The following is a 25,128-nucleotide window of genomic DNA, read 5'->3' as shown; positions in this document are numbered from 1 at the left end:
AGCTTACCCAGAGATAAAGCAGAACATATTTTTGATGGCCCCTTTGGCTATAGGACAGGAATTGGAAGTTACCAGTATTTATGTTAGAGAAAGACATAGATAATCATGCTGTTGGCCATAGTCACCCTAGGCTCTTGCTTCATCACTGTTGTCCTAGGTACCTTGCCTTCCTACACAATTCATTCCTTCTTAAAGGTATGGAATAAGGGTCCCACAAGGAAATTTAAAAGGATAAGTCCTTCACCATCACAGTTGCAATATATTTACATATTCTTCCCCACTTTTCACCCCCATCTGGCTTAATCTGCAATTTATACTACCACTGTAGAGAGATTGAGGAATTTTCCATTAGAAAATGTATAAACTAAGCATGAATCTTAACACTTAACCTTGTGTTATTTTTTCAGGCATAACCATAAGTATTTATGTAGCCACTTTATATAGCCACTTTTAATTCTCACTTCATGGGATTAACTGTTATAATTAATTAGTTACATAATGTTCATATTATGCATTTTTATTTTTTACTCTTTTTTATTTTAATGCTAGTATATTTAACATAACAGTATTTTATTAGTTTCAGGTATACAATATAGTGATTCACAATTCTATACATTACTCAGTGCTCATCATGATAAGTGTACTCATTAATTGCCATCGCCTATTTCACCCATCCCCCAAACTAGCTGCCCTCTGGTAACCACCAGTTTGTTCTCTATAGTTAAGAGTGTTTTTTGGTTTGTCTCTCTTCATCTTTTTTCCTGTACTTTTTTGTTTCTTGTTTCTTTCTTGTTTTGTTTCCTAAATTCCACGTATGAATGAAATCATATGGTATTTGTCCTTCTCTGACCAACTTACTTCACTTAGCATTATACTCTCTACCTCCATCCATTTATTTGCAAATATCAAGATTTCATTTTTACTGATTTCTGCGTAATATTTGATTGTATATATTTACCACATCTTTTACATCCATCAATGCACACTTGGGCTGCTTCCAGTTTTGGCTGTTATAAACAATACTGCAATAAACATATGGGTGCATGTATCCCTTTCAATAGATGTTTTTGTATTTTTGAGGTAAGCACCCAGTAGTGCAATTACTGTATCATAGAGTAGTTCTATTTTTAATTTTTTGAGGAACCCCATAATATTTTCCACAGTGGCTGCACAAGTTTGCATTCCCACCAACAATGCAAGAGGGTTCCCCTTTCTCCGTACCCTCACCAACACTTGTTTTTTCTTGTGATTTTGGTTTTAGCCATTTTGCAGGTGTGAGGTGATACCTCATTGTAGTTTTGATTTGCATTTCCCTGATGATAAGTGATGATGAGCATCTTTTCATGTGTCTTTTGACCATCTGGATGTCTTTGGAGAAATATCTGTTTATAACTTCTGTCTATTTCTTAATTGGATCATTTGTTTTAGGGGTGTTGTGTTGTATCAGTTCTTTATATGTTTTGGATACCAGCCTTTTATCTGATATGTCATTTGCAAATATCTTCTTCCATTCTGTCGGGTGTCTTTTGGTTTTGTTGACTGGTTCCTTTGCTGTGCAAAAGTTTTTTATCTTGACGAAGTCCCAATAGTTCATTTTTGCCCTTGTTTCTCTTGCCTTTGGCGATGTGTCTAGGAAGAAGTTGCTGCGACCGAAATCGAAGACGTTGCTGCCTGTGTTCTCCTCAAGGATTTTGATGGATTCCTGTCTCACATTTAAGTCTTTCATCCATTTTGAGTCTATTTTTGTGTATGGTGTAAGGAAATGGTCCAGTTTCATTCTTCTGCATGTGGCTGTCCAGTTTTCCCAACACCACTTGTTGAAGAGACTGTCTTTTTTCCATTGGATATTCTTTCTTGCTTTGTCGAAGATTAGTTGACCATGGAGTTGAGGGTCCATTTCTGGGTTCTCTATTCTGTTCCGTTGATCCATGTGTCTGTTTTTGTGCCAGTACCATACTGTCTTGATGATTACAGCTTTGTAATAGAGCTTGAAGTCCAGAATTGTGATGCCACCAGCTTTGGTTTTCTTTTTCAACATTGCTTTGGTTTTCTTTTTCAACATTCCTTTGGCTATTTGGGGTCTTTTGTGGTTCCATACAAATTTTAGGATTGTTTCTTATAACTCTGTGAAAAATGCTGGTGGTATTTTGATAGGGATTGCATTGAATGTGTAGGTGGCTTTGGGTACTATAGACATTTTAATAATATTTGTTCTTCCAACCCATGAGCATGGAATATCTTTCCATTTCTTTGTGTCATCTTCAATTTCTTTCATTGGTGTTTTCTAGTTTTCAGAGTACAGGTCTTTTACCTCTCTGGTTGGATTTATTCCTAGTTATCTTCTTATTTTGGTTGCAATTGTAAATGGAATTGTTTTCTGAATTTCTCTTCCTGCTGCTTCATTATTGCTATATAGAAATGCAACAGATTTCTCTATGTTGATTTTGTATCCTGAAACTTTACTGAATTCACACATCAGTTCTAGCAGTTTTTTGGTGGAGTCTTTTGGGTTTTCTATATAACATTTCATGTCATCTGCAAATAGTGAAAGTTTTACTTCTTCCTTGCCAATTTGGGTGCATTTCAATTCTTTTATTGTCTGATTGCTGTGGCTAGGCCTTCCATTACTATGTTAAATAACAGTGGTGAGAGTGGACTTCCTTGTTTTCTTCCTGACTGTAGAGAAAAAGTTCTCAGTTTTTCCCCATTGAGGATGATATTACTTGTGGGTTTTTCACATATGGCCTTTATAATGTTGAGGGATGTTTTCTCTTAACGTACTTTGTTGAGTGTTTTTATCATGAATGGATTTTGTACTTTTTCAAATGCATTACCCTGATGCCAAAGACAGCTAAGGACTCCGCTAAAAAAGAGAACTAGAGGCTAATATTCCTGATGAACATGGATGCAGAATTCCTTAGTAAAATACTACCGAACCAAATCCAACAATATATTTAAAAATCATTCCTCATGGTCGAGTGGGATTTATTCCTTGGTTATAAGTGTGGTTCATCATGTGCAAATCAATCAGTGTGATATACCACATTAATAAAAGAATAAGAACCATATGATCATTTCAATAGATGCAGATAAGGCATTTGACAAATAAGCATTCATGCTATTAATCATTTAACAGAGGGATTGGCTATAGAGGCAACAGAGTAGAGTGGTGGGAAGATAGTAGAACATAGTAATTAAAAGTATGGGTTCTGGAGCTATCCTTACTAAATTCTAGTCCTGGCACCACTACTTTCTAGCAAATTATTCAACCTTCTTGTGTCTACTTTATCATTTGTGGAATAGAAATACTAATACTACCTATTTCATAGAGTTACTATGAAAATTTAATGAGTTAATGCATGCAAAGTACTTAGAACAGTGGTAAGTAAAGCCATACTATGGCTCCACAAATATTTGCTACTATTATTATAGACTTAAAACAAGTCTTGAGTTGTCTGTTATTCTCAGTATGGTTCCTTAGGTCAGAGATTGCTTTATGTATGTGTGTGTGTGTATATATATATATATACACACACACACATACATACATATATATATAATAAACATAATTTTCCACAATACACTTTCAAAACAAGTTGGGCTGGGGCTTTACTTATGCTCTATCATAATAAGAATAATGACAATTATGTTATTAATGGAAACTATTATTTATTGTGCTGGGTACCCTGCTAAGTATTATATGTGCATTAAGTCCTTCAGTATTTACATAAATACAGTGATATAGACACTGTTATGTCCATTTTATTGTGTAAGAAAATTGTGAAATTTGGAAAGATTAACTAAATTATCCCAGGTCATTTAGCTAGTAAGTGGGGGAATTCAAACCCATAACTGACTTCAAAGTTCATACTCTTAAGTAAACCTGCACTTGTCTTTTACTTTTCAATCTACAGCTCCCTTATTTGCTTAGTTGAGCTCCTTGATGAGAAACTTGATGCTCAATTGCTGTTTTATCTAGTGTCCAAAGTTCTGTATCTTCATTTTTTGTATATTATCAGTGAATTCAATCACACCAGTATGGAGTGTCATTTGTAAGTTCAACTTGGTTCAGAGCCTTACTAGTAGCATCAATCTAGTTTCTGGGATTTGAACTCTTTAGATTATGTTACCACAATGTATGATTTCTTTTTCTTTTATCAACTATTTGACCAATCCCCACTCATACCTCCCCTCTGGTAACCATCAATTTGTTCTCTATAGTTAAGACACTGTTTCTTGGTTTATCTCTCTTCTTTTTGAATATTCTTTCCTGCTTTGTTAAAGATTAATTGACCACATAATTGTAGGTTTAATTCTGGGCTTTCTATTCTGTTCTGTTGATCTGTGTGTCTATTTTTGTGCCAGTACCATACTGATTACTATAGCTTTATAATATAACTTGAAGTCTGGAATTGTGATACCTCCCGTTTTGTTTTTCAAGATTATTTTGTCTCTTTGGGGTCTTTTGTGGTGATAATGTATGATTGTTTATTTCAAGTTTTTATTTAAATTCCAGTCAGTTAACATACAGTGTAATATTAGTTTCAGATGTAGAATTTAGTGACTCATCACTTACATACAACAACTAGGGCTCATCTTAAATGCCCTCCTTAATACCCATCACCTGTTTAAACCATCCCCCTGCCCACCTCCCTTCCAGCAACCCTCAGTTTGTTCTCTATAGTTGAGTCTGTTTTATGCTTTGCCTCTCTCTTTTTTTCCCTATGTTCATCAGTTTTGTTTCTTAAATTCCACATATGAGTGAAATCATATGATATTTGTCTTTCTCTGAATGACTTATTTTGCTTAGCGTAATGCAGTCTTAGCTCCATCCACATCATTGCAAATGGCAAGATTTCATTCTTTTTTATGGCTGAGTAATAGTCCATTGTAGATAAATACCACAAGTTCTTTATCCATTTGGACCACTTTCTTATACTACACACAAAAATAAATTCAAAATAGGTGAAAGATCTAAATGTGAGACAGGAAACCATCAAAATCCTAGAGAACACAGGCAAGAACTTTTTGACATCGGCCATAGCATCTTCTTCCTAGATACATCTCCAGAGGCAAAGGAAACAAAAGCAAAAATGAACTATTGGAACTTCATCAAGATAAAAACCTTCTGCACAGTGAAGGAAATAATCAACAAAACTAAAAGGCAACCTTTGGAATGGGAGAAGATATTTGCAAATGACATACCTGATAAAGGGTTAGTATCCAAAATCTATAAATAACTTACCAAACTCTCCACCCAAAGAACAAATTTAAGAAATCGGCAGAAGACATGAATAGACATTTTTCCAAAGAAGACATCCAGATGTCCAACAGACACATGAAAAGTTGCTCAACATCACTCATCATCAGGGAAATACAATATATGATTTTTAAGCTCCATCCTGACACTAGAATGCTGATTCCAAGCACTTTTCTCCTGTTGCTCTCAAATTTATCAATATAATAAAGAATAAGATTAGATTTTGCTTCTTTATTCTGCAGTGGGGCATAATGGGACAAAGCACAGGATTTAGGGACAGAAGATCTGAGTTGGACTTACAGCTCTATCATTTACTAGCTCTATGATTTTTATTAAGTAACTCAACTTCTCTGAACCTCAATTTCTATAAAAGGAGGTGAGTTTAGTAACATGTTACAGATTTATTGTAAGCTAGCAAGCATGAAATTATATGGGAGTAAAAGTATACAACAGTAAACTGCTCTGTAAATGTTAAGTATGAACAGTCTCAGTTATAACATTTTTATGTCAGGGTTCTCAAAGACAGTGGGATAAATAAGCTGAAATTAGATTTGATTGTAACCAGAAGATTGAAAGCTAGACTTGTAAAGAACTTCTAAAGACTAGAGTTGGCTACTAGGAGATGCCATGAAATTTATTTTTCAGAAAGTATTAAACACCCAAGTATCTGGCATGAATTGGTAAGCCTTGTCTAGAACCTGACCCATAGGCCTAATGAATATCTGTGGTTCCTTCTAACCCAATGAATTTGTGTCTTGTTTCAATTTACACTGCACTATTAAAGTAGAATACAGGGGTGCCTGGGTGGCTCAGTCGTTAAGCATCTGCCTTCAGCTCAGGTCGTGATCACAGGGTCCTGGGATCAAGCCCCACATCGGGCTCCCTGCTCGGCAGTAAGCCTCTTTCCCCCTCTCCCACTCCCCCTGCTTGTGTTCCTTCTCTAGCTGTCTCTCTCTGTCAAATAAATAAATAAAATCTTTTAAAAATAAATAAATAAGGTAGAATACAGTATAGCATATGACTGCCAGTAGGAACATTATTTGGCACTGGCAAAGAAAATATTTTGCCAAATAAATGAAGACCTCAAATCACATAACCTTTTATTCAGTCTCCACAGCTTAAGAAAACCATAATAAACATACTGCAAAAGTTTTTTCCATTTCTTGTCTGCTTAATGGTTCTTTTACTGGGTTGAAGAGCCCCCTCCAAATTTATAACCACCCAAAACCAATAGTTACTTTATTTAAAAATATGGTCCTTTGCAATAAAGAAGATGTGAGATACACACACACACACACACACACACACACACACACACACACACACACAGTGGAATATTACTCAGCCATCAAAAAGAATGAAATCTTGCCATTTGCAATGACGTGGATGGAACTAGAAGGTATTATGCTAAGTGAAATAAGTCAGTCACAGAAAGACAATAGCATATGATATCACTCATATGTGGAATTTAAGACACAAAACAGATGAACATGGGGAAAGGAAAGAAAAATAAAATAAGATGAAAACTGAGAGGGAGGCAAACCATAAGAGATGTTGAACTCTAGGAAACAAACAGAGTTGCTGCAAGGGAGGTGGGTGGGGGAAGGGATAATTGGGTGATGGGCATTAAGGAGGGCACTTGATGGAATGAGCGCTGTGTGTTATATGCAACTGATGAATCACTAAATTCTACCTCTGAAACAAATAAAAATTTAAAAAAATATGGTCCTTAAGGATGTAATCAAGTCAAGATGAAGTCATACTGCATTAGGGTAGGCCCTATAACAGGTGTCCTTATAAGAAAAGGGAAATTTAGATACACAGATACACACAGAGAGAAGATGGTCATGCAAAGACAAAGCAAGCAGAGTTATGTTGCCACAAACCAAAAAATACCAAGTATTGCCAAGGATCACCAGAAGGTAGGATGAGGCAAGGAAGGATTCTCTCCTGGAAACTTCAGAGAGAATATGACCTTGCCTAAACCTTAATTTCAGACTTCTAGTCTACAGAGCTATGAGAGAATAAATTTGTTCTTAAAGACACCCAGTTTGTGGTAACTTGTCATGACAAACTTGGAGAAATAATACAGTTCCTGATAAATTCCAATCTCTAATGCACTAAAAGCATTGTATCAGTAGCAAATAAGCACAGACTTTGGTGTCAAATGTACCCAGGATCAAATCTTGATTTTGCCACTTAATATATTACCTTTGGGAACTTACTGTCACTAAGTTTCACTTTCTTCATCTGTAAAATTGTTATAAAAGTAACTGTTTTACATGGTGTGTAGAGCACTAAATAAGATGATGTATGTAAGTCTCTTGGCATAGTGCCTGGAATATGATAAGTACAAAATAAATAGTAGTAGATATTATAATTGTTATTGTTATTAACATTGGAAAGGACCTAAAAGATCTTTCTTCTAGGAAGCATAATATATTTTAGGACTATAATTCCTACTACTACCTTTATAAATATATTGTCAAAAGCCATGCATTCATATTTTGTAAGTAGAACAACTGAGATCAAAAGAAGTAGCATATGTTGACCTAGTCATGCCGATTCTAGTGAACAGAAAGAACTGAAGCCTAGATCGTCTGAACCACAGTCCAGAATATTATATATTATATAATCCTTGATTATACAGGATTCACAAATTCTTTTTTTAAGACATGAGTACATATCTTTTTCCATAGATCATTAGAAACAAAGTCCTAATAATAATTATGCTTTCATAAGACTGTTTTGCATAGATGATCTTATTCAGTATCATAGTATCTGTATTTTGAAGATCTTGATATGAGGATCTGGGATGCACTGGATGTTAGAAATTTAATAGTGTTCAAGGGTAGGTGAGGATAGGGGATGAATTTAGGAATGACATCAGGCACAATATGTCATAAAAATCCACATATAATCAAGAGTAACATATTGAGGGGCACCTGGGTGGCTCAGATGGTTAAGCGTCTGCCTTTGGCTCAGGGGTCATGATCCCAGGGTCCTGGGATCAAGCCCCACATCGGGCTCCCTGCTTGGTGGGAGGCCTGCTTCTCCCTCTCCCTCTACTGTTCCCCCTGCTTGTGCTCTCTCGCTCTCTGTCAAATAAATAAATAAAATCTTTAAAAAAAAAAAAGAGTAACATATTGACCACTTGCTTATCTTCAAAAATGGCCATTAATCATTTTAAGTAAAGTTTCACTCATCCTTTGATAACTCATTTGCATACTAGTTTCATACTAAATTCTCTGGTTTCCCTTTTAATGTTAAAAATAGTTATAGCTACTTACCTTTTTAGATATAGATGTCATTCCTAAATACTTGAACTTCTGTGGGCTGAATTGTATTTCCCCGACATTTATATGTTGAAATCCTAACCCCTAGTACCTCAGACTGTGACTGTATTTGGAGATGGGGTTTTTTAAAGAGGTAATTAATTTAAAATGAGGTCCCTAGGGTGAGCCCTAATCATTATGACTGGTGTTGTTATAAAAAGAGGATATTAGGACACAAACACAGAGTGAAGACCATGTGAGGACACAGGAAGATGGCCATCTACAAACCAAGAAGAAAAGCCTCAGAAGAAACCAACCCTGCTAATACCTTAATGTTGGATTCAAAAACTGTGAGAAAGTAAATTTCTGTTGTTTAAGTCATTCAGTCTGTGGTACTTTGTTATTGCAGCCCTAGCAAGTTAATATAAGAACTTATTTAGGTTTCCATTTGAAAACCCAGAGCATGGAAGTATTTGCTCTGTGTCCACTTCTTGATATATTAATCTTGACTTATTGGTCATATATGAGACATCAGGAAGTTGAAAGAGCACTGGGAGGAAAAAGTTTGGGCCACAGTATGATCTATTATACTCCCATTCATACTGCATAGGAAATCTTCAGCTAGGTTTTGAGCACTTATCTCAGTGTTCTTAATAATAGACAATTTTATACTTATTGTAAAACTACTTATAATGTGGATTTGGGGAACCAAATGAAGCTCTCTTTAGAGGCTAACCCATTTCTAAAAGATTATTATATTGCAGCACCTGGGTGGCTCAGTCAGTTAAGCATCTGACTTCAGCTCAGGTCATGATCTCAGGTTCCTGGGATCAAGTACAGTCTTGGGATCAAGCCTGGCATTGGGCTCCCTGCTCAGTGGGAAGTCTGCTTCTCCCTCTCCTTCTTGCTCTGCCCCTCCCCCCCAAATAAATTAATTATTAGTTTCAGAGGTAGAATTTAGTGATTCGTCATTGAATAAAACACCCAGTGCTCATTGTATCAAGTATGCTCATTAAAGCCTATCACCCAATTATCCCTTCTCCGCCCACCCACCATCCTGAAGCAACCCTGTTTGTTTCCTAGAGTTCAGCATCTCTTTTGGTTTGCCTCCCTCTCAGTTTTCATCTTATTTTATTTTTCTTTCCCTTCCCCTGTGTTCATCTGTTTTGTGTCTTAAATTCCACATGAGTGAAATTATATGGTATTTGTCTTTCCGTGACTGACTTATTTCACTTAGCATAATACCTTCTAGTTCCATCCACGTCATTGCAAATGGCAATATTTCATTCTTTTTGATGACTGAGTAATATTCCACTGCTTTTATATCTATATATCTCTCTATATATATAAACTATTAATATATATATAATAGGTAACATATAATAAACCCCTAGCCAGACTAATGAAGAAAAAGAGAAAGGACCCAAATAAATAAAATCAGAAATTAAAGAAGAAAAGTAACAACTGACACCACATAAATACAATGGATTATAAGAGAATACTATGAAAAATTATATGCCAACAAATTGGACAATCTGGAAGAAATGAATAAACTCCTAAAACATACAGTCTTTCAAATCTGAATTAGAAAGAAACAGAAAATCTCATCAGATCAATTACTAGTAACAAAATTTAATTTGTAATAAAAAAACTACCAAAAATTAAAAGTACAGGATCAGATGGATTCACAGGTGAATTCTACCAAACATTTAAAGAAGATTTAATATTTATACTCCTCAAACTTTTCCAGAAAATAAAAGAGGAAGGAAAGCTTTCATATACATTCTATGAGATCGGCATTACCCTGATACCAAAACCAGACAAAGATACCACAAAAATAGAAAACTGCAGGCCAACATCCCTAATAAACATAGATGCAAAAATCCTCAACAAAATATTATCAAACTGCACTCAACAATACATTGACCAAAAAAATACATTAACACATCATTCACCATAGTCAAGTGGGATTTATTCTGGGGATGTAAGGATGGTTCAGTATTTGCAAATCAATCAGTGTGATGCATTACATCAACAAAGCAGAAGAAGCAAATCATATGATATTCTCAATAGATGCAGAAAATGCATTTGACAAAAATCTACATCCGTTCATGATAAAAAGTCTCACCAAAGTGGATTTAGAGAGAACATACCTTAACATAGTAAGGGTATGTATATGAAATATATATGAAGTACCTACAGCTAACATCATACTCAGTGGTGAAAAATTGAGGGCTTTTCCTCTAAAATCAGGAACAAGACAAAGATGTCTACTCTTGCCACTTGTATTCAACATAGTACTGGAAGTCCTAGCCACAGAAATCTGACAAGAAATAGACATAAGATGCATCCATATTGGTAATGGAGAAGTTAAATTGGCACTATTTGCAGATGACAATACAATATATAGAAAACCCTAAAGACTCCACCAAAAACTACCAGAAATTGGGGTGCCTGGGTGGCTCAGACAGTTAAGTGTCTGCCTTCAGCTCAGGTCATAATCCCGGGGTCCTGGGCTCAAGTCCTGAGTTAGGCTCCCTGCTCAGCAGGGAGTCTGCTTCTCCCTCTCCCTCTGCTCTCTTTCTGTCAAATAAATGGATAAAATCTTAAAAAAAAAACTACCATAAATAATAAATGAGTTCGGTAAAGTTGCAGGACGCAAAATTAATATCAAGAAATTGATAGCATTTCTATGCACTAATAATTAAGTAGCAGAGAAATAAAGCAAATAATTCCATTTACAATTGCACCAAGAAAAAATACCAATAAAAAAACTTAACCAATGAGGTGAAAGACCTGTACTCTGAAAACTATAAAACACTGATGAAAGAAATTGAAGATGATACATACAACTTGAAAAATATTTCATGCTCATGGATTGGAAGAATTAATATTGCTAAAATGTCTATACTACCCAAAGGAATTTACAGATTTAATGCTATTTTTATCAAAATACCAACAGCATTTTTCACAGAACTAGAACAAATAATCCTAAAATTTGTGTGGAACCATGAAAGACCCAGATACCAAAAACCATCTTGAGAAAGAAGAACAAAGCTGAAAGTATCACAATTCCAGATTTAAGATACTCCAGTATTTAAGATATACTACACAGCTATAGTAATCCAAACAGTATGGTCCTGGCACAAAAATAGACACATAGATCAATGGAACTGAAGAGACACCAGAAACAAACCCACAATTATATGGTCAATTAATCTATGATGAAGAAGGCAAGAACATACAATGAAGAAAAAGTCTCTTTATTAAATGGTGCTAGGAAAACTGGACAGCTATGTGCAAAAGAATGAAACTGCACTACTTTTTTACACCATAAACAAAAATAAACTCAAATTGGATTAAAGACCTAACTGTGAGACTTGAAACCATAAAATTCCTAGAAAAGAACACAGGCAGTAATTTCTCTGGCATCAATCATAGCAACATGTTTCTAGGTATATCTCCTGAGGCAAGGGAAACAAAAGTAAAAATATACTATTGGGACTACATCAAAATAAAGCTTTTGCACAGTGAAGGAAACCATCAACAAAACAAAACAGCAACCTACTAAATGAGAGAAGATATTTTCAAATGATATATCTGATAAGGGGGTAATATCCAAAATATGTACAGAACTCATCACATCTCAACACCAGAAATTTTTTTGAAAAGACAATCCAATTTAAGAAACGGGCAGAAGACCTGAATAGACATTTTTCCAAAGAAAACATATAGATGACTCACAGACATATGAAAAGATGTTCAACATCACTCATCATCAGGGAATTGCAAATCAAAACTTCAAGATATCACCTTACATCTGTCGGAATGTCTAAAATCAAACCCACAAGAAATAACAAGTGTTGGTGAGGATGTGGAGGAAAAAGAACACTCATGAACTGTTGGTGGGAATGTGAATTGTTATAGCCACTATGGAAAACAATATGGAGGTTTTTTTAAAAAAATAAAAATATAAATACCATGTGATCAGTAATTTCACTAATTGGTATTCAGCCAAAGAAAATGAAAACACTAATTTGAAAAGATATATGCACCCCTATGTTTATTGCAGATTTATTTACAGTAAACAAGATATGGAAGCAATCTGTCAATTTACAAATGGATAAAAAATAGTGTGTATATATACAATGGAAAATTATGCAGCCATGAAGGAAAGAATGAGATCTTGCTATTTGCAACCACATGGATGGACCCACAGAGTATTTTGCTAAGTGAGTAAGTCAGACTGTGAAAGACAAATACCATATGATTTCACTCATATGTGGAATCTAAATAAATCAAATGAATAAACAAACAAAAGGAGAATCAGACATATAAATACAGAGAACAAAATGATGTTTGCCAGAGGGAAGGGGGTTCAAGGAGAGGCAAAATGGGTGAAGGGGAATGGGAAATACAGGCTTTCAGTTATGGAATGAATAAGTCACTGGGATAAAAGGTACAGCATAGGAAATATAGTAAATAATATTGTAATAGCATTGTATGGGGACAGATGGTAGCTACACTTTTGGTGAGCATAGCATGATGTATAGAGAAGCTGAATCACTATATTGTGTACCTGAAACTAATCTAATGTGTGTCAACTATACTCAAATGAAAAAAAAATAATTAAAAAATAAAAACCCAGTGGTGTCTATTGTATACTTGGTAAAAATTTTAAAAAGTAATTTTGCTCCTTCACATTTTGACAAGTCTCTTTTGATATAGCTACATCTAAAAGTACATTTCAAAGCTATTACTCCCCTATTATCCCTCCCCAGTGGCCTGAGCTAGTAGAACTTATATGCTCCTGTGTACTTCCCAATATGACTCCTGCAACCCCCTCTTGCATCAGTTTACTCCTTGATGGGGGCATATATGGAGCCAAAATGATGAGATCTATATGTGTGAGGAAAGATCAGCCAGAGTGCAGCCAATGCTGTTTCAGAGTCATGATTTTGCTTCCGACCCTAGATGCATACCACTTGGCACTGCTTTCTATCATACAGACTAGAATTCCCAACACATTTAAATATGGCTATGAGAAAAATGAAAATGTTAGGCTGGGAAGTCAGAATAAATAGCTACCTATTATGCTAAATGTTAGAAAATCTAAAATGAAAAGACTGCAAAGAAAAAGGCCCATTTTTGTTTTTTGTTTGTTTGTTTAGAGGTTGTTAGAGTCAATATTTTTATTATTACCAGTTAACAGATGAAGGGAATGGAGACTAAAAGATAACTAAGGTTAGAGAATCCTAACACATTCTATTTCAGAGGTGCCTGGGTGGTTCAGTTGGTTAAGCATCTGACTCTTGATTTCAGCTCAGGTCATGATCTCAGGGTTGTGGGACTGAACCCAGTGTTGGTCTTCACACTCAGTGTGGAGTCTGCTTGAAATTCTCCCTTTCCTTCTGCCCTCCCCACTCCCCTCCCCACAACCACACACTCTCTCTCTCTAAAATAAATAAAATCTTTTAAAAAATACTATTTCAAATCCATTTATTATGTGCCAACTACTGCTCTAATGTACCTTAGGAGTATTGATTCATTTAATTCTCATTACAGCCCTTTGAAGTATTATTATATGCTCATTTATGGATGAGAAAAACTGAGTATAGACTATATTAGTTTTCTAGGGCTGTCATAACAAATTATGACAAACATGGTGAAATAAAACAACCAAAATTTATTCTCAAATGGTTCTAGTAGGCAGAAGTGTGAAATGATGATATCTATGGGCCATACTCCCTCCAGAGGCTTAAGGGAAGATACCAAATCTTATCTCTTCCAGCTTCCAATGACTGCCTTTGTCTCTTGGCTTGTTAGCTGCATCACATCACCCCAGAAAAGACTCATTTTTAGATCTCTTTGGGATTTTTTTTGTCACGTTGATTAAGATTTAATTTACATACAATAAAATCACTCTTTATAAATATACAGGTTGATGAGTTTTGACAAATGTATAGTGACGTAAACACCATCAAGATAAAGAATATTTATATTTTCCTCAAAATACCCTCTTCCCCCTTTACAAGCTATTTTCTCACTTTTCACCTTGGTAACCAATTATCTGTTTTCCCTTCAAATAGTTTTACCTTTCTCAGAATGTCCTATAAGTTGAATCGTAACCCTTTGTATCTGGCTTCTTTCACTTAGTAATATGCATTTAAGATTCATCCATGTCAGTGCATGTATGAGTAGTTTGTTTATTTTTACTGATGAGTAGTATTCTATATTATAGATGCACTCCAATTTGCTTATTTATTCACAAATACATGAGCATTTGGGTTGTTTCCAGTTTGGGGCTATTATGAATCAAGCTGATAAAAATATCCATGTACAGGCCTTCGCGGAAATGTGTTTTTATTTCTCTTGGGTAAATACCTGGGAGTGGATTGCTAGGCTGTATGGTAATTGTATGTTTAACTTTATAAGAAACTGCTAAACTGTTTTGCAAAGGGGTTCTACCATTTTACATCCCCATCAGTGATGTATGAGCGTTCCAGTCACTCTACATCCTCACTGTCACTTGGTGTTGTCAGGGATTTTAAACCATTTTATTGTGTATGATGTGATATCTCCTTGTGGTTTTACTTTGCACTTATGTAACAATTAATAATAAGCATCTTTTCGTGTGCTTGTTTGCCATCTCTCTATCTTCTTTCATGAATTGTCTCAATCTTCTACCTATTTTTTATTGAGTCTTTTGTTTTATTAAGTTGTAAGAGATCATTAAATGTCTAGATACAAGTCTATCTGTTTTTAAGCAAATATGATCCTTTCAGGGACCAAATTAGGATCAATGGGAGAGAACTACCAGGAGGCTTATTTCTGCTTAATATGAGGAAGATGTGTCTAACAGTTATCTAACAATAGAATGGGCTGCCCCAAGAGTTAAGTTTCCCATTACTTCAGGTATTCAAACAAAAGCTGGATGAACAATTATTAGCAATAGTGCAAAGAAGATTTATACACTTATACATCATGGAGACTATTGATCCAAATGGCATCTAATGACTTTTCCAAATCTAAAATTTTATATTAAAATAAATCAAGCCAATATCATATTAATGAGGTACAGAATTTATTGGTTGCATCAAAAAAAAAGGAAATTCATTCTGAGGGAACCAAGCTGGAATTGGGATAACCCCAGCCACTTTCCCAGCCAGTGAAAAATTGGCTTACAAATCCCTAGCTACTATGTAGAAAGTAGGGATTCTCTGTTCTGCTTTGGTGTCCACTGTGAGTATCCCTGACAACAGGGAGGCATTGGGCTATACTTAATCCAAATGATACATACAGAATGGTGGCATCTCGACTATCCATTTTAAACCAGGAAAGTAGCCAAAGGTTATTCCATAAGTGATACTGCCCTGTGTACTTATTTATTCCAACAATCAATGAATCAGTGAAATGTTAAGTAAACATTATCAAAAAGAACACTGAAAACAAACCACTTTCCTCTTTTGAACAAAGCCATAGTGTGTCTGCCCCTGAAGTCTCTATAGTTTTTACCACCATATCTCAGAAAACAAATCACTAAGACTTAAGAGGAAGGAAAGGAGAGGAAGAAAACTGATGTCAATTAAGTCCTAGGAGTATGTGAGATACTTTTACATTTAAGTCAATTAGTTCTCACAACTTTGTCAGGCAAACTGATAAGGTTGTTTGTGTGTGTGTGTGTATACATATATCATGAGATCAGCAAAGTTAACCAGCTTCTCAAGGACACATAGTTATTAAGTGGCAGATCTAGAGTTCAAGCCCAAATCATCTGAATCCAAATACATTGTATTTTGCATGGCATTTCAATGCTCAAAACAGACCAAGAAGAGAGGCCTCTTCAGCTTGGAAAAAGAGAGGGGCTATAATCCAAGTTTATAAACACAGGCAGGCTATATATTTTGTTAGCTTTGTGTTGTTTACCAAATTCCAATATGCTGCGACTAGAAAGCTCTTTGAAACTGAAAAAATACTGAGTTTTTAAGACAATTAAAATGAAGCTCTGCTTTGCACGGGGGCTGGCAAACTTATGAGACTCATTACCTCCTAGAATTGGTATAGACTGAACATATAACCAGCTTCATAAAAGGTTTATATAAATTGATAGATGGTAGATGCCTAATGGATAATTAAAGGGAAAATAGGATATTTGAGAGACAACCCTAACTTTTGAAATTGATGCCAATAAGGAAAATCATGCTCTTTTAAAATGTGATGCCATATGTTGACACTAGACTTTGATACTACCATCAGAGAGACTCCTAAGGAGTAGCTGGCTAAACCTTGAAAACAACTCTTGGGGCGCCTGGGTGGCTCAGTCAGTTGAATGTCTGGCTCTTGGTTTTGGCTTGGGTCATGATCTCAGGGTTGTGGGATCGAACCCTGTGGCTGCACTCAGCACTGAATCTACTTGGGATTCTCTCTCTCCTCTCCCTCTGCTCCTCCCCCCACTCGTGGTTGCGCACTTTCTCTCTCTCTTCTCTCTCCCCCCCCCCCCGCCAAATAAATAAAATCTTAAAAAAAAAGAAAAGAACTCGAGAAAATCTTATATTCTCCTGGGGTAGGGGGTAGCTGAATAATGGAAACAACTCTGGGACAATTCTTGTGTTCTCATGAATTATCCTTAGCTCTTTGGCTACAATCTACGGGCATCTAACCCCATTCTCTCCAAATACTCCTTCAAATAGCTGAGAGAGAAGGTTCAGCTCTTTGTTCAAGTTTTTAAGACAGTGAAAGTAAATTAAGGCAATGAACTCACGTATTAGAATCAAAACGTCATTGATAGGTGTCTCCTACTCAGAGAGGTGACTGTCTCACTGACAAATTTCCCCCTGATAATAATCTGGGAATTTCTATCTTGGGCCAAAATGGGGATTTTAGTGAGGATTCTTTCAATTGCTAAAGCTACAGCTGCTGTCCCTATTTGAATGATGGTATGTAGTTGAAAGGTACACCCTTCTCCCCATTACCCAACTCTACCAACTCAAATGCTTTTAGTCATCAACTGATATAAAAGATACTATAGAAAATGTATCTTTTAAAATGAAACATAGTTTTCAATAATAGCTTTTAAAGAAAAGAGGTATGTTGGATAATTGCCACAATAACAGCCTTAGCATTTACTTGTCTAAATATATATAGTAAAATTTCATTATTTTCCTCTTTTCCCCAATTTGGTGCTCATCTTGCTGCATTTAGAGCAGCTTATCTGCTGCATTTATTCTTTTTTTTAAATTTTGTTATGTTATGTTAATCACCATACATTACATCATTAGTTTTTGATGTAGTGTTCCATGATTCATTGTTTGTGTATAACACCCAGTGCTCCATTCAATACATGCCGTCCTTTGCTGCATTCATTCTTATTCACACAAGAAAGTGTATGCATGTGCATACACATACACACAAAATCACTCATTTTCCATTAGTCCCTGGGAACAACAGATAGGAAGGCATCCTGCTGGCAAAAGATGTTGCTAATAACAAATTTATGCTACTTCCACCATGTGGTTTCAGATTCCATAATTTTTATCAAGGTGTTTATGAATTATTATTTCAGGAAAAAAGTTCAAGTAGCTTTCTCATTGCAGAAGCTACTTCCATAATGGGTTATTTACAGTGCAACACAGTGACTAAATTCAGAAAAACTGCATGCCTAAGGATTTTTCTTTCGCAGTTGGTCATGTTCCTTATGGCTGATTTCTTCTTCTCCTGAAAACCTTTGCCCATGTGGAAGGAAAAAAAAAACTTGAAAGATTTTTGGCTTTCCATGTGGTAATCACAGCTCCAGCAGCTTCCAATGCCCCATGACTGTGATCACTACCAGATAAACAAAAGACTACTGTGCCTGTTTGCTTTAAAAAGATATCTTCCTGGTTCATTCCAATGTCAATGAGTAGTGACAGTTCAGGAATACTGTTCAAAATCTCTTTGATTTTTCTGGTGATCTGGAATCTCACTAGAGCATCACACTTAAAAAACTCATTGTCCCTATGGTTTATAAGAATAACTACAGTTACAAAATATAAAGAAATATGTTTCTCATTTTTAAAAAAGATTTTATTGATTTGAGAGAGAGAGCAAGCACAAGCAGGGGGAGAGGCAGAGGGAGAGAGAAAGGGAGAAGCAGACTCTCTGCTAAGCAGGAAGCCCGATGCGGGACTCGAGGCCAGGACCCTAGGATCATGACCTGAGCTGAAGGCAGACGATTAACCGATTAAGCCATCCAGGCGCCCCTATGTTTCTCATGTTTTAAGGCAGAAAAAGAATGAATTTCCACACATTTGGAATCATACCTTAGGAACATCAAATATATAGGGAAAAACAAAATTGAGAATCATGGGTCCCACCCATAATATAATACTCACTGCAGGATGAAATGTGGCAGAGATGTGGAAATTGCCTGCCAGGGACGTTGGAGAGGAGCTTCCCCTTGGGATGGTGGGCTGAACCACCAAATGACCCCTAAAGCCCTGTTTTCTATAGCTCATCTGCCTGAGAATCACTTGGAGGAGTTGTTAGATTCTTGGACTCCCATTTCAGACCACTGATTCAGAATCTTTGGTGTAGAGCTTGAGGATCTGCATTCTAATAACCTCCCAAGGTGATTTTGATGCACACTGAAACTTGGGACCCACTGCTCCAAGGAAAAGAGCTTTGGACTGAGAATGAAGCAGCCTGGATTCTGGTTCCTTTGCTTCCATAACTCTGCTAGGTAACCCTAATCAAGTCACATACCCTACCTGTGCCTCAATTATTTCTCTATAAAATGAGGAGGTTAAACTAGAGGATCTCTATGTTCTCTAAGATTTTTTTCTTTTAAAATTGAATTACAATTAACATACAATGTTATGTTTTTCAGGTGTATGTTCTCTACGATTCTTATAAAATCTATACTATATTCCATATTCTACCAATCCAGTAATTGACTTTGACTTAGTCATTTAACCTCATGATCCCTCATTTTCTACCCATCTATTAAAAAAAAGTACTCATAACTTCTGTGAAACATTGGAATACAGGAACGAGGGTCAGCTGTTTTAAATTTTATGATTAAACCAGTCGTTAATTTGTAGTATTAGCTGGAACAATTTAAAATCCCACACTTCCCATCTCAATCATTGGAAGAAAAATAAATACCCTTAAAACACTATCAAGTATAAGAGTTTAGTTTGCAACATTCAGGGGTACGAAATTACAGAGATTTATTACCTTTGAGGTGCACAAGAAAGTTATTTTCTCCTAATTTCTTTGCAACCAGAAGTTCCATAATCCCATTCCATACTGAAGGACAGGAGTTAGTTTATGTCCCTTCTAACTTAAATAGACATGGAATCTTTCCTGTATAAACTTCATAAAATCAAAGAAACAAAACCATAGCAAAAGATAACACAAAAGAATAATTTTATTTTTATTAAAAATCAATTACATGTAGTGTTTTTGAGGAATAAATGAAATAATACATGTAACATCTTAATAAATTCTCTGCGAGAAAAGATAACACAATTTTTTTATTTTTTATTTTTATTTGAAATCGATTAACATGTAGTGTATTATTGATTTCAGAGGTAGAGTTTAGTGACTTATCAGTTGCATATAACACCCAGTGCTCATTACATGAAGTGCCCTCCTTAATGCCCATCACCCAGTTACCCTATCCCCTCACCCACCTCCCCTCCAGCAACCCTCAGTTTCCTATAGTTAAGAGACTCTTAACAATTTTAAAGTATTGTCTAAGATCAAAAATTCCAGTAACACTTCACAAGGGCTAGGCTTTGGAGGAAGAGTAACTATTATTCATTGGTGATAATGTAAACTAAGAAAAAAAATTTAAGCTTTTATTTAAATTCCAGTTAGTTAACATACAGTGTAATATTAGTTACAGGTGTACAATATAGTGATTCAACACTTCCACACAACACCTGGTGCTCATCACAACATAGGCACACCTTAATCCCCATCATCTATTGAACCCATCCCCCCACCCACTACCTCTCTGATAGCTATCAGGTTGTTCTCTGTAGTTAACAGTCTGTTTCTTGATTCGCCTCTCTCTTTTTTGCTTATTTGTTTTTTTTAATTTTTAATTTAAATTCAAAATTTAGTTAACATATACTGTATTATTAGTTTCAGGGGGTAGAATTTAATGATTCATCATTACATATAACACCCAATTCTCATTACATCAAGTGCCTCCTTAATACCCATAACCCAATTACCCCATTGCCCTACCCACCTCCCCTCCAGCAACCCTGTTTGTTTCCTGTAGTTAAGAGTGTTTTATAGTTTGCCTCCCTCTTTGATTTTATCTTGTTTTATTTTTTCTTCTCTTACCCTATGTTCATCTGTTCTGTTTCTTAAATTCCACATATGAGTGAAATCATGTGGTATTTGTCTTTCTCTGACTTATTTTCCTCAGCATAATACCCTCTAGTTCCATCCACATTGTTGCAAATGGCAAGATTTCATTCATTTTGATGGCTAAATAATATTCCATTAAATATACATACCACTTCTTTATCCATTCATCAACTGATGAACACCTGAGTTGCTTACATAATTTAGGTCTTATGAATAATGATGCTATAAACATAAGGATGTATGTGTCCCTTTAAATTAGTGTTTTTGTATTCTGTGGGTAAATACCCAGTAATGTGATTACTGGATCATAGAACAGTTCTGTTTTTAAATTTGAAGAACCTCCATACTATTTTCCACAGTGGCTGCAACAGTTTACATTCATATCAACAATACAAGAGAATTCCCCTTTCTCCACATCCTCACCAACACCTGTTGTTTCTTGTGTTGTTAATGTTAGCCATTCTGACAGGTGTGAGGTGATATCTCATTATAGTTTTGATTTGCGTTTCCCTGATGATAAGTGATATTGACCATCTTTTCATGTGTCTGTTGGCCATCTGGATGTCTTCTTTGGAAAATGTCTATTCATGTTTTCTGCCCATTTTCTAATTGGACTAATCATTCTTTTGGTGTTGAGTTTTATAAGTTCTTTATATATTTTGGATACTAACCCTTTATTACATATGTCATTTGCAAATATCTTCTCCCAGTCTCTAGGTTGCCTTTTAGTTTTGTTGTTTCCTTCACTGTGCAGAAGCTTTTATTTTGATGAAGTCCCAGTAGTTTATTTTTGCTTTTGTTTCCCTTGCCTTAGGAGACATATCTAGAAAGAAGTTGCTATGGCCAATGTCAAAGAGGTTATTGCCTGTGTTCTTTTCTAGGATTTTGATGGACTCCTATCTCACAATTAGGTCTTTAATCCATTTTGAGTTTATTTTTATGTATGGTGTAAGAACGTGGTCCATTTTCATTCTTTTGCATGATGCTCTCCAGTATTCCCAGCACCATTTGTTGAAGAGACTGTCTTTTTCCCATTAGATATTCTTTCCTGCTTTGTTAGAGATTAATTGACCATATATTTATGGATTCATTTATGGGTTTTCTATTCTGTTCCACTGATCTATTTGTCTATTTTTGTGCCAGTATCATATTGTTTTGATTACTTTAGTTTTCTAATATAACTTGAAGTCTGGAATTGTGATGACTCCAGCTTTGCTTTTCTTTTTCAAGGTTGTTTTGGCTATTTGGGGTCTTTACAAATACAAATTTTATGATGGTTTTTTTCTGGCTCTGTGAAAAATGCTATTGGTATTTTGATAGAGATTGCATTAAATGTGTAGATTGCTTTGGGTAGTATATGCATTTTAACAATATTTTTTCTTCTAATCTATGGGCATGGAATGTTTTTACATTTCTTTGTGTCCTCTTCAGTTTCTTTCAGCAGCATTTTATAGTTTTCCCAGTACAGGTCTTTCACCTCTTTGGTTAGGTTTATTCCTAGGTATCTTATGGTTTTTGGTATACTTGTAAATGGGAATGATTCCTTAATTTCTCTCTCTGATGCTTCATTATTGGTGTATGGAAATGCAACAGATTTGTGTAGGTTGATTTTGTATCCTGTGACTTTACTGAAATCATATATCAGTATAGTTTATTGGTGGAGTCTTTGAGGTTTTCTGTATAGAGTATCATGTCATGTGCAAATAGTGAAAGTTTTACTTCTTTCTTGCCAACTTGGATGCCTTTTAATTTCTTTTTGTTCTCAGATTGCTGTGGCTAGGACTTCAGATACTATGTTAAATAACAGTGGTGAGAGTGGATGCCCTTGTGTTGTTCCTGAACGTAGAGGAACGTACAGGAAAGCTCTTAGTCTTTCCCCATTGAGTATGTTAGCTATGGGTTTTTCATAAGATGGCTTTTATTGTGTTGAGGCATGTTCCATGTAAACCTACTTTGTTGAGGGTATTTATCATGAATGGATATTGTACTTTGTCAAATTCTTTTTCTGCATCTTTTGAAATGATCACATGATTCTTATCCTTTCTTTTATTATTTTTTTAAAGATTTATTTATTTACTTTTAGAGAGAGAACAAGCAGGAGGAGGGGCAGAGGGAGAGGGAGAGGAGAATCCCAAGCAGACTCTCTGCTGAGTGCATAGCCCAGCGTGGGACTCAATCTTATGACCCTGAGATCACGACCTGAGCAGAAATCAGGAGTCCCAATGCTTAACCAACTGAGCCACCCAGGTGCCCCTTATCCTTTCTTTCATTAATGTGGTGTATAATGTTGATTGATTTGTGAATATTGTACCACCCTTGCATCATGTGAATAAATCCCATTTGATTCTGGCGAATGATTTTTTTTAATGTATTGTTAGAATCAGTTTACTAGTATTTTGTTGAGGAATTTTGCATGTATGGTCATCACAGAGATACTGGCCTGTAGTTCTCTTATTTTGTACTGTCTTTTTCTGGTTGGGGTATCAGGATAATGCTGTCCTCATAGAATGAATTTGAAAGATTTCCTTCCTCTTCTATTTTTTTTTTAATAGTTTGAGAAGAATAGGTATTAACTCTTCTTTAAATGTTTGGTAGAGGGAACCTGGGTGGCTCAGTCATTAGGCGTCTGCCTTTGGCTCAGGTCAGGATCCTGGGGTCCTGGGATTTAGCTCCACATTGGGCTCCCTGCTCGGTGGGCCTGCTTCTCCCTCTCCCTCAGCCTGCTGCTCCCCCTGCTGTCCTCTCTCTCTCTCTCTCTCTCTCTGTCAAATAAATAAATAAAATCTTTCAAAAAAATAAAGTAAATAAATGTTTGGTAGAATTTGTCTGTGAAGCCATCTGGTCCTGGACTTTTGTTTGTTGGGAGGTTTTTGATTACTGATTCAGTTTCTTTGCTGGTTATTGGTATGTTCGTGTTTTCTATTTCTTCCTGTTTCAGTTGTGGTAGCTTATATGTTTTTAGGAATTTATCTATTTCTTCCAGGTTGTCCAGTTTGTTCACATAATGTTTGTATTTCTCTGGTCTTAGTTATCCTTTCTTCTCTCTCATTTGTGATTTTATTTATTTGAGTCCTTTCCCTTTTCTTTTTGATAAGTCTAGCTAGAGGGTTATCAGTTTTATTAACTTTCTCAGTGAAGCAGATCCTGTTTTCATCGATCTGTTCTATGGGGGTTTTTTTGTGGTTTTTTTGTTTGTTTTCTTTTTTAGTTTCTATATCATTTATTTCTGCTCTACTTTTTACCTTCTTTCTGCTGGCTTTAGGCGTTGTTGTTCTTTTTCTACTTTCTTTAGGTGAAAGGTTATGTTCATTTGAGGTTTTTCTTGCTTCTTGAATTAGGCCTGTTTGGGCATGCATGTCCCTCTTGTGATCATTTTCCCGCATCCCAAAGGTTTTGAACCATCGTGCTTTCATTTTCCTATGATGTTTTTATTTCTTCTTTGATTTCCTGGTTGACCCATTCATTGTTTAGTAGCATGTTGTTTAACCTCCATGTATTTGTGGTCTTTCCACATTTTTTCTTGTGGTTGAATTCTAGTTTCATACTGTTGTGATCAGAAAAGATCATGATATGACTTCAGTCTTTTTGTATTTATTGAGGCCTGATTTGTGACCTAGTATGTGATTTAATCTGTAAAATGACCCATGTGCTTTTGAAAAGAATGTGTATTCTGCTGTTTTAGTATGGAATATTCTGCATATATCTGTTAATTCCATCTGGTCCAGTGTGCCATTCAAAGCCATTGTTCCCTTCTTTACTTTCTGTTTAGATGATCTATCCATTGATGTAACTGGGAGGTTAAGTCCACCACTATTTTTATATTATAATCAATTAGTTTCTTTATGTTTGTTATTGTTTTATTTATTTGGGTGCTCCCATATGGGTGCATAAATATTTATAATTGTTAGATCTTGTTGGATTGTCCCCTTTATTATGATATAGTGCCCTTTTTCGTCTCTTTTTTTCCAGTCTGTTTTAAAATCTGGCTTGTCTGATATAACTATTGCTACTCTGGCTTTCTTTTGACATCCATTTGCGTGATAAATATTTCTCTATCCCTCATTTTCAATCTGCAGGTGTCTTCAGGTCTACAATGAGTCTCTTGTAGACAACATATAGATGGGTCTTGTTTTTTTTCTTTCATCCATCCTGACACCCTGTCTTTTTATTCAGCATTTAGGCCATTTACAAAGTAATTATTGGTAGATTGTATTTAGTGCCATTTTATTA

At 35.6% G+C, this 25,128-nt stretch overlaps 1 protein-coding gene across 5 annotated transcripts in view; it reads left to right on the top strand.

Annotated features, from left to right (window-relative positions):
• Positions 1–25,128, top strand: part of ZDHHC15 (zDHHC palmitoyltransferase 15) — a 156,148-nt gene that overhangs the window by 31,214 nt on the left and 99,806 nt on the right. The window lies entirely within an intron of this gene.

This window comes from Callorhinus ursinus, unplaced genomic scaffold (genome assembly GCF_003265705.2).
Source record: "Callorhinus ursinus isolate GAN/ISIS: 27379988/994484 unplaced genomic scaffold, GSC_fseal_2.0 scaffold40, whole genome shotgun sequence".
NCBI lineage: Eukaryota > Metazoa > Chordata > Mammalia > Carnivora > Otariidae > Callorhinus > Callorhinus ursinus.
Note: the sequence above shows the minus strand (reverse complement) of the source record. Positions and strands in the feature narration are given on the sequence as shown.